The sequence below is a fragment of the Passer montanus genome, unplaced genomic scaffold, assembly GCF_014805655.1.
Source record: "Passer montanus isolate IOZ18808 unplaced genomic scaffold, ASM1480565v1 scaffold23, whole genome shotgun sequence".
NCBI lineage: Eukaryota > Metazoa > Chordata > Aves > Passeriformes > Passeridae > Passer > Passer montanus.
The window spans coordinates 1,424,207-1,439,307 of record NW_024366926.1 but is presented as its reverse complement, the minus strand read 5'-3'; the positions used below and the strand labels follow the sequence as shown (position 1 = coordinate 1,439,307).

The following is a 15,101-nucleotide window of genomic DNA, read 5'->3' as shown; positions in this document are numbered from 1 at the left end:
TGGTGATTTTCTGTGGGGTGCTATAGTATAACAAAAAGATGACCTAGTCTGTAATATCATCTGCAGTTCTGATGCAACTTCAGCTGTCTATGGATTGTACCTTGCCATGGATTTAATGTCCACTCTACTGATCCCAGGAAATGCTGATCAGTATTTTCCCCTTTCCTTCCCCAACAAGGCACCCAAACAAATATTTGTGCTTCCCTTTCCTCTCCTAGAACACAATTTGAGGTTTAAATATTTGTAAAGGCAGGTATGAATACATGGATTTTCCATCAGAATGATATATCTGGTTCCACTGGAATAGTCAGGTGATCTAATAAATTTTCATCTCTGCAAGGGGAGAGTTAGAAAGCTACTTCATTATTGCCTCATTTTAAGAAGCAGTTGAGGAACAGCAAATAACATAGAGTGTTTTCAGACTCTTTCACAGAATGATTTGGGTTGTAAAGGACCAGCCATAAAGATCTCATTCCTGCACATTTAGTGGTGGATGAAATGAACGCTAAAGCATGCGTATAATGGACCGTCCTCAAGGATGATTTCTCCTGCAGGATCCATGGATCCTGTGCTAGTAGCTCAGCTGAACTACAGTCAGAAAGGGAAGGAGAAAGTGTTATTCATGAGAAGGACTTATGGCCTGCTCGCTGCTGGGGGCAGGTGAGTCAGATGATTTTGGCAATTCAAGGTGTTTGCAAAGACAACAGCCAAGAAAGAGTATATTTTAGAAGGGAACAGTCACAGAGTTCATGTTCCTGCTAGGACAAGTTTGTATTGTTCTGTTAATATAAATCATGCCTTAAGAGGTCTTGGGAATGCAGGCAGGCAAAAATGTTGACACCTCTAGGATATTTGCCCAGGGTTTTTTCCTCAGAGGCTCTATCTTATGATACTGATCCTGATAAGGGAAAATCTTTCAAAGTAGAAAATGACCTTGCAGTTAAACCAACTTTGGCTCCTGTTATTCACTCAGTTTTGTGGTGCAGGATTTAGTATTTTAGAAAGTTATTTTGGAAAGATCAACTGTACCACTTATGTAAGCTTTCTTTTGTCCTGTTCAGCTGTTCCTTCTGCTTGGAGGAACTTGTCATTTTCTCACTAAGTGCTGTCAGGGATACACTTCAAGGGCTGCATTGTTCATAAAGGAGTTTAATCAGTTTGGAACAAGACATCTATGAGGCAGGATTATATCTAACAGGAAGAGTAGCAAAAGAAGTGTCTTGTGTGCTCACAGCAATGCTCTGTGTGTGTCAGTTTTGCTGTTGGCATAATTGTGTATGGGACAGTGCTCCAGAGATGTAAGTTAATTTGACACTCTCATATCTTAGGAGAGATTATTTTGCATGGGAATAGTGCTTCAAACCTAAGGTTTTTCCTTTCTGCATGATCAGGAAAGGCACCTTCTCAGGTGGTTGATACAAATGAGGCATTTCTCTAAGATTGTGTGGTCTGGTGCAGTGCCAGCTCTGCTACTGCCCACCCACATCACCCAAAGAAAGTTGTGGGCCAGGCCTGTCTCAGCTCAGCTCCCTGGACAATAGGGAGAGCCACTGCCTGCCTTCTCTAATCCTTTCTGCACTGGTCCCCCCATACTGGGAGGAGGGGAATACTAGGGGGAAAACTAGGAATTCCCAGAGGAATTCCTCTGGGAATACTAGGGGAGTGAGTGAGCAGTGTGTTGTCCTTAGCTGCCAGCTTGGGTAGAACCACAATCTGTGGGGGGGAACATGGCATAAATAGGAGCAAGAAACAAGAAAAAGAATTCTTTTCTTCAGTCCCACAACGGGAGTGAGTGAGCAGCTGTGTTGTCCTTAGCTGCCAGCTTGGGTAGAACCACAACACTTCCACATCTGTGTGGGAGAACATGGCATAAACAGAAGCAAGAAACAAGAAAAAGAATTTTTTTCTTCAGTCCCACAATTGTTGTTGTCATCACAATCCTCACTTGAAAGCACCATCTGTGGAAATATGCAGAACTGTGCTTAGGGTAAGGTGCTGCCCTGTGCAAAGTAAAGGTTACCTCTAATTCTGTTTTGTCCTGAGGAGAGGTTTTCTCCTGGAAACAGGAGAATACACATTTTTCTGGGCAGCAGGCTACATTTACTTGTGGATACAATAAAGGCTTTGCTGTGGTGCTAAGGCAAATTTGAAGTTCCATATTATTTCCTTTCAGAGTTGGTATCTATTATTCATCTGAGCGTAGCAGTTCTGAAATCAGATCTGCTCAGGGAGCTCCTGGCTTTGACTCAAGAAATAATAAAAGAGTGTAAGAACAAAAAGAATGGTTTCTACAATATATGGAGCAATGGCACTTTGAGATGCTTCAGTAGACTTCTGTATCTTGAGTGCAGCCTTTTATGTTACCTCTGGCTGCACTCACTTATTTGCAGCTTCTCCCTCTTTGTCCTGGTTTGCTATTCTTCCCTTTGAAAGGACATATATATATTTTTTTTTTCCCTGTATGAATTGTCTGGAATCCACTTAAAAGGCTTATTGATCTTGATGGAGTTTACTTGCTTTGGAACAAACCTCTGATGAGGCATGATCTTAAGGTGCTTCCTACACTTTATGGTCTATAGATCATATTCTTTAATCTGCTTCCTCTGTAAACTTGCTGTGGCCAGGTTTTCCCCAGTCTCAGCTTGCTTCTACACCTCCAGTGAAGTGTGAGGGTGCAGTGAACCCCATCTCTGACAAAGGTGACCGGAGAGCAAGCCTTGTTTTAAAAGGAGTCATGCCAAGTTCCTCAAGATGTGTGAGTTTTGGAAACTATGCAAAAATGCCTCTTGCCTCTTAGTACTGTGCCAGTAACTCAAAGCTTTTTTTTCTGCTTTCTGCTAAAGAATATAGAAAGACAAGTTCCTTCTCATCTGTTGCGTCTTAGTAAATTTTCTAGAGATTCCTCTAACTTCACAATTAAGAGAAAGTTATCAAAGATTGAAGAAATGTGACATGCAGTGGCAGATCCCAAACTTGGAATCATGCAATTTCTTGTTAGAAGGAAAACAGGTTTTGCAGTAAATATTCAGAGGCCAATACAACCCAAATGGAAACCTCAGAGCTGCAGTTCAAAATCGTGCTCTGGGTCAAAATCACAGGCTGGGCTGTGGCAGGACCTTTGTGCCAAGGGGTGGGCAGACAGAGCTGAGGGCAATGGAGCAGCTGAAGACAATTCCACAGCTCAGAGCTGAATGAGGACAGTGTGGCCCCTTGGGAAGAGTTCTGTGGCTGCTTTGCTCACAATGAGCATGTATTTTGTATGTTCACTGTTGGTATTAAACTTATTTTGGGAGATAAAATCAAATAATGTGTATGATAAACAGGTAGTTTACAGGTAGCTAAGCAGGAGATAACAATATTATTCTGTGTCAGAATTTCCATGGCCTTGTTACTTCTGGTGTTGATGAGCAGTCTCTTAAAATGTCTTAATTTCAATTTTACAATTGAGTAAGCAGTTCCTTGGGATATTTTAATTAATCAAAATTTCCTTGCACCAATACATAAGATGCAACTGCATTAGTGAAACACAGATAACTGTGGACATGCTGACTAACCTTGCAACAATTCCATCAGCTGAAGATCCTCCTTAAACTTTTGTTCTTTGGAAGTAACAAAGTTTGCCTCTTGGAGGTGAAAACAATCAGTTCTTTTTGTGGTTTGCAGGGGATGACTCACTTGTGACAAGTGAAGAAGGCATGTGCAAATGTGTGCTCTGCTCTGTTGCACTGCTGTGATCTTATCTGACATGTGATGTGCCCAAGTGGCACATGCTGGATGGAAAAATCTGGTGCTGTTAGAGATGAGCTCATCCTTTTCTTTCACATCTTGCTGTTGAGAGAGAATGTTCAGTGTTTTTTCTCATCTGCAGCTTTTCTTTCCTTCCATCACTTTACATATTGAAAAAGACTAGCAGATAGCTGAAAAACATCTTTTCAATATCTGTGCTTCCTAAATACTTGAGTTTTTGTTTATTTTTTCACTGGTGCTGAGCCTGTTCAGTTGGAATTCAATAATTTCTATACCATTCTTAAAATTCAGTTTCTCTGGTTAACCAGAACTGAGCTTTGAGGAGAAACTTTAATGTTAGCCTACAGATCCCTGAAAGGAGGCTGTAGCAAGGAGGGATTCAGTCATTTCTCCCAGGTAACAAGTGACAGGACAAGAGGATGTGGCCTCAAGCTGCATCAGAGGGGGTTTAGATTGGATATTGGGAAAAATGTCTCTGCTGGAAGGGTGGTCAGGCATTGGAACAGGCTGCCCAGGGAAGCAGTGGAGTTTTAGACATGTATGTTGATGTTGTAGCTAGAAAGATGCAAGTTATTAACTGTGCTTTTTACAGAAAACTCAGCTGACTTCATAGTTAAATTACAGATTATTTCATTGATGAAAAATGTAGCTATTGTCTAGTTCACATAGCAAGGCAAGTGTTTAATGCCTTCTTGTTTTTCACACAGCAGGATGTCAAGTTACATGAAAGATGGCCAGTGAAAGGCTGCAAGTCCCATTGAGCTCTGAGAGGTTTCATGTGTGCCTTTCATGAATGGCACTGAGAGATCCAGCATAATCCTGCAATTACACTTTTCTTGCTGGGGACAAGTCAGTGGGGAGAAGACTGCTCTGTTTTGCTGATAATCAGTTCTTAGGTTTTTACAAATGCATGAAGTATGAGGAAAGTGTGGATGTATTGTGATGGGTACTTAGCTACACTTTAATCTCCTTAGTGCCTGTGCAATGGTCATATCAGCAGGAGGAAATGCCAAGAAGCAGAACTTCAAGACATCTAGGATGTCCTTAAAGCCCCAGCTTGGCCAGAGGGTCTCTGTTAAGTCTTTCACCTACATGGAAAATGAGTTATCACATCAGTCAGGAGTTATAAGTGCAGAATCACAACTGAGCTCTCTTCAGGGGAAGTGCAATTGTTGTGTGTCTGACAGTTATGTGAGAGCTCAGACTTCCCCAGTATAAATCTTTATTCATCCTCTAAAAGCATGTGTTCAGGTGGACATGTGGAATTTGAGGGACCTTTGTGCTTAGGCATCAGAACTGGAACTGGACTTGCTTTGCACAAAGCAGTACATTCATTTAATGCAGCTTTAAATTGTCACTGGGAGTCCTTTTGCCACATGTTAATATTTATTCAATACTGTCAGAAAGTGGTCAGTAGCTTTGGGGGGCTGAGGCCTTTGTACTTAAACAGGATCACACAGAAGAGCAAAGGATGTAGATTGAGAAGTGAAAGATTTAGTTCCAGAAAACAGTATGTGAAATAATATTTTAAAATATATTTTAAAGAGTGCATGAGGAGTGCAAGAGTACCCCTAGACATAGCAAATCTTCTGTAAGTGCTGGAAGTAAATGGAGCTGGTTATGACCTTCTGCTCTAATATTTGGACTGGTAAGAAAGCATTATAATCAAGTGAATATTTTTAAATTAAGAGTTTGAAGTACTCTTAGAATTACAATAAATCTTTTAAATTTAAATCTTTGCATATTAACTGCAATATTTGACTGGTTTGGACTGTGAGGACTGCTGAAATGCAAGAGTGTTATAAAGTTCAAGTGTGGAATTTTTGTGAGGACAGAAGCCTTTCTCTTCATAGTTAGAAAAACCCTGCTCCAGAAACCCATAGGTTAAAAAAAACTGCTCCAAACAGTTTAAAGACAAAAATGAATTTGGAGCATACCTACAGCTAAAAATGCAGTTTTACTCCATACAGCATTTTATGAATTCATTAAGTGACAATTTTACTCTCCTTGATGCTTTGAAAGTTATCTTAATATTGTAATATTATTAGACTTGTTTGCTTGAAGAAATTAATTTTAATTGGAAAAGACCCAGCTGTATCCTGTGGGCCTTCTCCCTGGTGGAGACTTTGTGGATTGTTCTGTGTAGCTGCAGAGTGATACATCAGTTATTAACCTCTGAGAAATGGAGGTTATGATAAGGGAAAGGCTGGCACGTTGTCTTTAGGGCCACAAGGAGTTCTACTGTAATAACAAGATCTTGTTTTGCTCTGTGAATATTGTGAAAAGAGACCTTCAGCTGCTCTGCTCCTTTTGAAAAACAAATTAAATTTATCATGGGAAGGACAGCCCTTGAAGTGAAATACTGAGTTTATTCATAGAAGAGCTGTAATGTGGACAATAGAAGTGTGGGTTTCTTAAGACCAATAAGTAAAAGCCGTGATTTTAAATTTTTTTTTAAGGCTAGTTCCAGAGTACCATAGAATCACTTAGACCTTGTAGATCATAGCTCACATCATGCCATTGTTATAAAAGAAATATCTTGGTTTGAAACAAAAATGTTTCTATTTTCAATTGAAATGCAATGCAGCTTCTCACCAGAAATTATGCTCATGGTTTGGTGCTGCGAGATGTAAAGTGAAAAACAAAAATAAATTGATGACAAAATAAAATAAGGTTATATAACATAAGGGAGGACTGCAAAAACAGAAGCGAGTGTGGTATACTAAAATGCAGCATAAACAAGTTTAGTTTCCATTTTTGCTGGTAATAGAACTTTCTTTTTTTGGGAATGAGGAGTCTCCTTAAGGTATACTTACCATGGAAATTCCATGATTGCTTTTAATAGCACAAATTCATATGGATGTATAAAAGAGTCTATTGCTAATACCAAAAAAATTTTTCCATTTAGCCTAACACTGTTAAGTTTTTGTCATCATAGGGGAGCAGTAAATGCCTTCTCAACCTGAACAAAAAACTTTTGTCTCCTGCTCTGAACAAGGTTGGAGTGAGCATGTGCTGGAAATCCCTTTGAATTTCTCCTCTAAAAAGAAGAGAGAGGGTGGAGTAGCTGTATTTATAAAAGTTCACTAGATAGAGTGTGTGTGTTAGTGCCACAGAACTGTCTCGTGATAGTTCTAGCTCAGATGTCTCTCCATGTTTTAAATTATTAGGCTTTCAAGGAATATTTCTGTGATAAATGCAGCTTTTCAGTGCATCTTCTTTTCCCACCATTTTTTTTTCTGCTGGATCAAAAGTAGATCAAAGGGAAGATTTCTGGGGAGAAATAACATTAAGACAGTAGGACAAGGATCAGAAAAAAGGAGGAGGGCTGGGAACTGCCTTGGGGATGATGTCTGGACAGCAAGCTGTAGCAAATGTTTTGGGGTTGGAAGTGAATGTGAAGAATGGGGACCACAGTATTTTGTCAGCTACTCCAGCCAGCAGAAGAGGAGGCATTTAGGGTGTACAGTACAGTAACCCGAGCAGCAATCAGAGAGGCTCCAGGCAGAAGCAGGACTGGAGATGGAAAAACTGCCTCTCCATGGGCTCCCCTTGCTGATCTACCTTGTTTGGGTAGATCAGGCCTGGGAGGTTACAGAAGGGCTTTTGGAGGGAAAGCAGTCTCTCCAGCAAAAAGGGGAAGGAAGTCCTTCAATGTCACACTCCAAGATACACAGAGCCCAGGAGAACTTGGAAGAATTTGAGCCAGCCAGCCCCCACAATTGCTAAACTGATATTGCTGTGGGTGAGAGCTTGGCACAGAGCAGCAAAGGAAGCCACATCCCTGAGGTTCTGTGTATGTGGCAGTCAATATTTCTCATAGCAGAGAACAGAGCATGAGTTGCCCTGGGGGCAAAATGAGAGACATCTTCAAATGCCTTGTAGTTCATTCTGTGCAATGAGTGGGAGCCAGAAAACAAAGCTTTCTGCTACACCAGAACACCAGAGCCCTGGATATTAAGCTGATGAAGTAATTTCTACAGCCAAAGCTTTAGCAAATTAGCAGTTGGAAACATTTTTATGCACCTAAGGTGGGATATAATTTTCCTGCTGGAAGTGGGCAACAAGAAGAAAAAAAGAAAAAGGTGTGCAAGATTATCAGCAATATGGTAACTGCTTCAGTTGTCTGCTTTGGGGTGCAAAGCACTGACAAGTGAATTGCAGACATCCTCTGAATGTGCAGATTCTGACTTAGTCTAAAAGAGCTTGTCACTTTAACAGTTTGTGCTTGTAATGGTTATCAGAATAAATGGCATGAATTAATAAAAAAAAGTTAGATACACTATTTAAATGAGAGTCTGGCCTAAGGAAGGTGGTTTTCTATCAGGTTTTTAAATAATATCTGAACATTTTTAGCAGAAATGTTACGGGTAAATTGCATTTCAGTCAAGTACCTGTGATTATTTTCACCTTGCTCTCTGGCATGCTTTCTTGGTGTTGGGTTGAGGGTCCAAACTATGAGACTCAATCTGGATTTCATATCCTGCATTTCAGGGGCACTGAAGTCTAAGACTTGGCTGTTCAGCAGATAGCAGACACCAACTTCTCCTTTAATCATTCTTAGAATGATTCTGTTCATGTTTCTGTCCAGTTTAATTTTTTGGCCCCGACTTTTCCTTCACACTGATACTTTTGATGGCTCTGTTAACTCCAGAAAATCATATGTGAGCCATCTAAGAGTGAGAACCAAGGGCGCTGTGTTACAAGGCTGTCTGGACTGAAGGGAAGTCACTTAAAATCCCAGTGGGCATGTGGTCTCAGTTCAGTGGTTCCACCCAGCTGCTCACAAATGAAAGCTGGTCTTTCTTGCTTTGAAGTGGAGGGACGGGGTAGGGAAAAAGGAAATGAACATGTTATCTTAAAAATAGTTTGGCTTTTAAACTTTTAATCTTCAAGCTGTATTGAGGCAAAGGCAGAATCTCCAGTAATGAATTTCACAAGTACCTGAGTTCAGTTCATCCTTCTGTCTTAGTTACATAATTTGCTTTAATTGACTTGTTTCTTGAGTCCTTGCTGGCTGGCTGCTGCTCTGAGATCCACAGAAATGTCCATTCCTTCCAAGTCAGATTCAGGGTAAAAGTTTAGATAAAGGCAGAACTTTTAATGCAGGTAGGTCCTGTAGGCTGTATTTGCTCTGCATTCAAGCAAATATACTGTTAAAATCCTAGATTTGCTGAAATAAAGAACCAATTCTGGTATTACAGGTTCCAAATTAAAGTAGTATGAAAAATATTAAAGGGTATGATCAAGGGAGTAACATTTTCTTTGAAAATGTGAGAATTGACAAAGAAATGTTCTCTCCTGTAGGGATTACTTATTATCTTAGAGGGAGCAGAAGCTACTCAGTTCAACAGGGTGGAGAGAAAGAAGTTTATTACAAACAAAGAAATGTTCTCTCCTGTAGGGATTACTTATTATCTTAGAGGGGAGCAGAAACTACTCAGTTCAGCAGGGCGGAGAGAAAGAAGTTTATTACAGGTTGCTAAGAACATCAAGCTTAAGCTTCTTTAGGTAGCTACCTGTCCTACACTGTCATAACATCTGCAGGAAAACACAAACAGAGTTAGGTGCTTTAATGGAGTTGATAGCTAATCCTTTGATCCTATCATGTCCTTCCCTTTGCCAGAGCAGAAATGAGTATTAGTCAATGTTTTCTTGAGCTTATTGAGTCTAGTTTTAAATGCTCAAGGTGCAGGATTCTGAGTGAACTTACCTGCAGGTAGCATCTGGTAAGTGTGTGAGAAGATGCTGTGAGTATTTTAGTTTTGCCATTTCATTAGAAAAACAATGCTTCTCATCTTGTACTTTTCTGTATTGCATCCTTTCTTTTCTTTTAATGTTTGTTAGTGGTATGGTAAAATAATTGCTGAATATGGGCACAGCTTGAACAGTTGGAATATGCCCATTTTATTTATTTTTTTAAAAAAAACTTTTACTGTCTTTTTTGGAGGGAAGGATTTGGATTTAGCAGTAGAGCAGGGAAGATGCTAATTGAGCACAGCCATGTAAGTTTATCCTGTCGCCAGATCAGAGTAGTGGTTAGTTTTAGTAGTGTGTCTAACAAAAGACTATTCAAGTTTATAGTACAAGAAACTTTGAAAAAAAACCCCATTTCTGTGTAACCTGGATAGCCTGTGAGGCAGACTGTTCTTCCCTTTGAATTCACTAAGCTCACAATTGTTTCAAGGCTAAATAAGAATTCTGGAGCTTCAGGCTGTTTTCATACCTGCTGCTCAGTCTGTGCCTGTTTCTAGCAATTGTACATTCCTTTATCTTTGTATCAACTGAGTCAATTGTGCAGGTCTTGAAAAGAGGCTGGAAATGCTGCTCACTCTTCTGTGCAAAGATTGTGGGAGCTGAGGCATGCAGAGGTTGAAGCATCTCTTTTATTCAGATGGGTTTTTAATCTACAAGCTTCCTTACCAAGCTTGACTTCGAATTTAAGAGTAGCTAGTTTTTATTTAGGTAATTCAACTTAGATTTCACGGGATGTCTTCTGAGTAAAAGAAAATGTCATCATTTAGAGGCACTAAAGGTGACAGAGCTGAACTGCTCTGCCTTACACCAGTGAAAGGGCAAAAGGCAATAGATAAGAAATCTTTCTCCTGTGAAAGTGGTCAAGAAGGATCAGAGGTTTCTCAAAGGGATTGTGAAATCTCCATTCTTGAGCTATTCAAACCCCACATGAACCTGGTCCCAGACAGTCTGTTGCAGATAATCTGGCCCAATGCACCTATTTCACATAGGTTATCTCTAGAGGTCTCTTCCAGCTCAGTTCTCTGCTGTTTGGAGCAGGCTCTAACCATTGCCTCTGTAAGCATCTATGTGAGATTGAAAGCTCATAATTTTGCTACAGTTAAAGAAAAGGTTTTTGTTCAGCTGTGGGAAAAAAAAAAGAGACATAGAAATGCTGTCCTTTTTTGCAGAAACTCATAACAATTATTTCATGTTCTGGGCTATAAAATGTGAGACATGAAATACTATAAAGCCTAGAATGCAAAAATAGGCTGATTTGGTAAGATTCTGTGCCTGCATGAAAAAGTCCATTAAGCAGTGTTGTGATTTGCCACGGCCTGATTCATTATGTGTTTAACTGGTCTTCAGTTTTAAACTTGCATGTTTTCAGTATCCTCTTCTCTGACAATGCTGCTAAAATATGTGCATAAAAGCAGGTGCAGCACTTTATTTGATAAAAGTGGCTTTTTATATGTGTGACTTTTAAATGGTAACCTCAGCTAAAACCATACCAGCGAAGCTTTCTGTGGCGTGATGTCTTTTTAACCTGAAAATTCCCCTCGTGGACTTAAAATTCCCTTAATACTGGCTTGCAGCTTGCTTCACTTGATCTATCACTAGGCTTTAACTCCAGAGTTTAAAATTAGAGATGGGTCTTTTGCTTCACTTGCAACATGTATAGGTATTAGAGATAGTTTGAATTGTTTCTTTATGAGTGCTGGCAGAAGATGGTGTGTTGTAACAATGACTTTGCCCTGAAGAGGATGTGTTGAGGAGCCTTAGTTTAGTTTACAGAAGCATCAAATATACACAAGTTTGCTGTGGTGTTGAATTTAAAATACATTGGAATTCCATTAGCCTCAAAATGGAAGGCACTCTGTCATCTGCTATGTGCCACTATTACTGGACAAGGACAACAGCCATGTTCCCATATCCTATAGATAGTTTTCCTTCTGTTCTGCTGGGGTTTGAGAGCAGTACAGGCAGAGAAATGAATGCTTTTAAGAGTTTGTAATTTTGTGGCTATTGCATGTGATGCTGCAAGTCCTTAGTTTAGTTTACAGAAGCATCAAATATACACAAGTTTGCTGTGGTGTTGAATTTAAAATACATTGGAATTCCATTAACCTCAAAATGGAAGGCACTTTGTCATCTGCTATGTGCCACTATTACTGGACAAGGACAACAGCCATGTTCCCATATCCTATAGATAGTTTTCCTTCTGTTCTGCTGGGGTTTGAGAACAGTACAGGCAGAGAAATGAAAGCTTTGAAGAGTTTGCAGTTGTGTGACTACTGCATGTGATGCTGAGTGCAAGTCAGGGGTCTTTGTGTTGTTTTTAAATAACTGAGAAGGACAAGGTGATACTTGTACATCTCTAATGCCTCTCCAAGTGAGGTAGGGTGGAGGTTAAGGTTTGTATTTTTAACAGACTTGGTAAAACAATGCACTAAACAAGTGTAAATAATTAATCGAATATGCTTTCTGTTAAGGGATCAAGCTATTTGTAAGAATGTTAGTGTTGAGGGTTGAATTTGATTCCTAGCTTGGCAAAATAAAGCCCTTAGCTTTACAGACCACAGCACAGGGCTGTCCATTTCAACATCAAAGCCTCTTGCTATGAGCTCTGCTTTGGCAGAGAACTTTTAATTAATATAATGTTAATTGTTATTAACATAAACAATGTCTGTCCATGGCAGGGTTCAGTTAAAGCTGCTCTGGCAGCACTGGCACACAATTATCTGTTTCTCTTAGTTCATTTCGTGACTTCATAGAATCATTAAGGCTGGAAAAGACCTCCTGGATCTTTGGCACAACCTTTGGCCAAAGACCACAGCACTGAGTGCCATATTCAGTTGTTTCTGAAAACACTCCACCACTCCCTGGGCAGCCCATTCTAATGCCCAATCACCCTTTCAGTGAAAGAATTCTTCCTGATTTCCAACCTGAACCTCCCCTGGCCCAGCTTCAGACCATTTCCTCTTATCCTGTTGCTGGTTGTCCTGGAGAACCTTTCCACTTTTCCTCCACCTTTCCACTACCTCCTTTCAGGCAGTTGTAGAGAGGATAAGGTGAACCCTGAGCCTCCTCTTCTCCAGCCTAAACAACCCCAGCCCCCTGAGCTTCTCCTCCCAGGACTTGTCCTCTAGACCCTTCCCCAGGTTAATTGCCCTTCTCTGGATTCACTCTGTTGTGATTCCTTCAAAAATCTCTCTGTCTTCAGAACGTTATTTTTAAGCTTGGTGCCTTTGGTATCAAATTGCTGTTAAAGCTCAGTATTTGGGAACATTTTTTGGTAGCCAGCTGCCAGATAATGCATGAAGTCAAAAGTGCTCTTCAGCTACTTTGCTTTTAGAAGTCAGTAGACAGTTTTTTTTTTGGGAAATAGATGAGCTTCACTTTTCTTAGGAAAGCAGCAAAAAGCTGCCACAAACCTTGCTATAAACAGTGGGAGAGGTATGTGTACACAGCCAAGTTACCATGATTTCAAAAAAAACAAACCCTTGTGGAATGATTTATAAACATTTTTAAGAAGAACTCGATGAGCTTCACTTTTCTTAGGAAAGCAGCAAAAAGCTGCCACAAACCTTACTATAAACAGTGGGAGAGGTATTTGTACACAGCCAAGTTACCATGATTTAAAAAAAAAAAAAACAACCCTTGTGGAATGATTTATAAATATTTTTAAGAAGAACTCAGGACATGTAGAATTTTATTTTGAAATAAACAGGAGTTAATATCTTCAGAAAAATGTAATTCCTAATTGTGAGTAATTTCTGCATTGACTCCAAATTATAAACAGAAAGTGTGCATGCAAGGAAGCTGACTTTGAGAGAGGTGGAACAAAATACAAGTTAGGCAGAGGTAAGAGGAGAAAACTGGAACCAGCTGAGCATATTTATTGTTGTTTTGTTTGTTATAACTACCTCATTCTGTTACTAATAGTCTTCAAGGTATCTGGTCTGATGTTTCCAGTGCCACAGATGTTGGGAGGAATCATGCAGCTGATGGAGGCCTGGACTTGTGCAGAAGTTCCCCACAAAAGCAAACTAAAGAAAGCAGCATGCTGTGCTTCAAAGGGTGTGATCTGGATTAATTTTCTGAAGGTTGACATGAAGTGTTTGTAGATCCATAAGATAAGACAAAGTGAAACTGGATCCCAGCTGTTGCAGCTGGTCTGTGTATTCCTAGGGCCTGCATAACAAAACCCACAAGGACTGGCAGTTGAAGGAGCTGGAAGAATGGCTCAGATGAAATTTAGAATTACAAAATTCCCCAGTAAGCAGAACCATTACACTTTTTTCACTAAATGCAACAATGACAGTTGTACTTAATGGGGTATACAGGTATGTGTCTCCATAGGATAACTTCTATTTTATGGGTCTTTTGTTTCAGTGATATTTTAATTTTGTGATGGATAGAGAAGTTTCTGGCATTGGCCAAAGTGAATTATCCTTTTAGCTTTCTCAATTACCTATTGCTTTTGATACAGAAGTTAAGGTGTCTTTTGAACTGATTATTTTTAAAAAATGGGCCTCTTTATTTTTCTTAATCCATGACTGCAGAGTTGGTATTTACCATTATTTTTCATCATTAGATGGAATGTGGAATAACACTAAGGTGGAAATAAAACTTTGCAGGCGTTTTTTGATCTGATATTACTCACAAGCTTTTAGGTCAGTAATGATTGAGATGCCTTTTTATGTTATGAAGGCTTGTTCAGCAGCTTGTGCCAGGCAGGCACAGGAGAAGATGTCAGGAGAGGTGTCTTTGAACTTTTTGTGGGCAAAATAAGAGCTTGCCTGAAGTGATACAACAAAGCAGACAGGAATTTGCTCCTTCTGTCAAGTAACTCTTCCCAAGCTGCTGTTATGGAACATGTTTATATTTCCATGCCTTCCTTTAGAAGATAAGGTCAATATCTTGCACATCAGCCCTCTTCTGAGATTAAAGTGGGAGAGTTAAGGACACAGTGAGCAGGGCTCACTGGTGCAGAGTGAGTGAGCAGCTGCCTGCTCTGAGTGACAGAAAATAAACAGGGCTTGTGTTAACAAACCAAACACATGCAGGTGCTCCAGAATTCATGGTGCCATGGGTAATGGATTTCAAGGGGATGGAGAGGACTCTTAGGATTACAAGGAGACTATATATATTTTTTTTGAGATATTAAAAAAAACCAACTTGAGACCTGTGTACTGCTTAATGTGATGTGCTCTCCCAGGAACATATTTCTCATTTTAGGAAGCTGTACTAATATATGAGTTTGGCATCTGTAATATTAGATTATTTTGAGGCTGTAAAATTCACAAACACAACTTAATCCAGGCCCAGTTCTTAATCAGTTTCTTCTGCTTTAAGTTTCTTGCATAAGATTCAGTCAATTAAATGCCCAGGAAAATCATCAGTTCTGCCTCCAGTTATTTGCTCATTAAATGTTCTACTTAGTGGCCAGGGTTTAGCTGTCTCCTTTTTGGGCTGATATTTTAGCGCTGATGTACTGTAAGGAATAAAAAGTCAGGCTCCAATAGTTCTAGCAGAGGACTTGTAGCAAGGCCTGCTTCATTCTGGGCTGCAGTGCAGGTGTTACCATGGTAACTTCTTAAATATCAAAGTGGGTG

General features: G+C 39.8%; 1 protein-coding gene across 1 annotated transcript in view; it reads left to right on the top strand.

The window, feature by feature from the left end:
* ARHGAP24 (Rho GTPase activating protein 24) overlaps positions 1-15,101 on the top strand; it is a 245,854-nt gene that overhangs the window by 13,915 nt on the left and 216,838 nt on the right. The gene's annotated exons all lie outside the window — the stretch shown is intronic.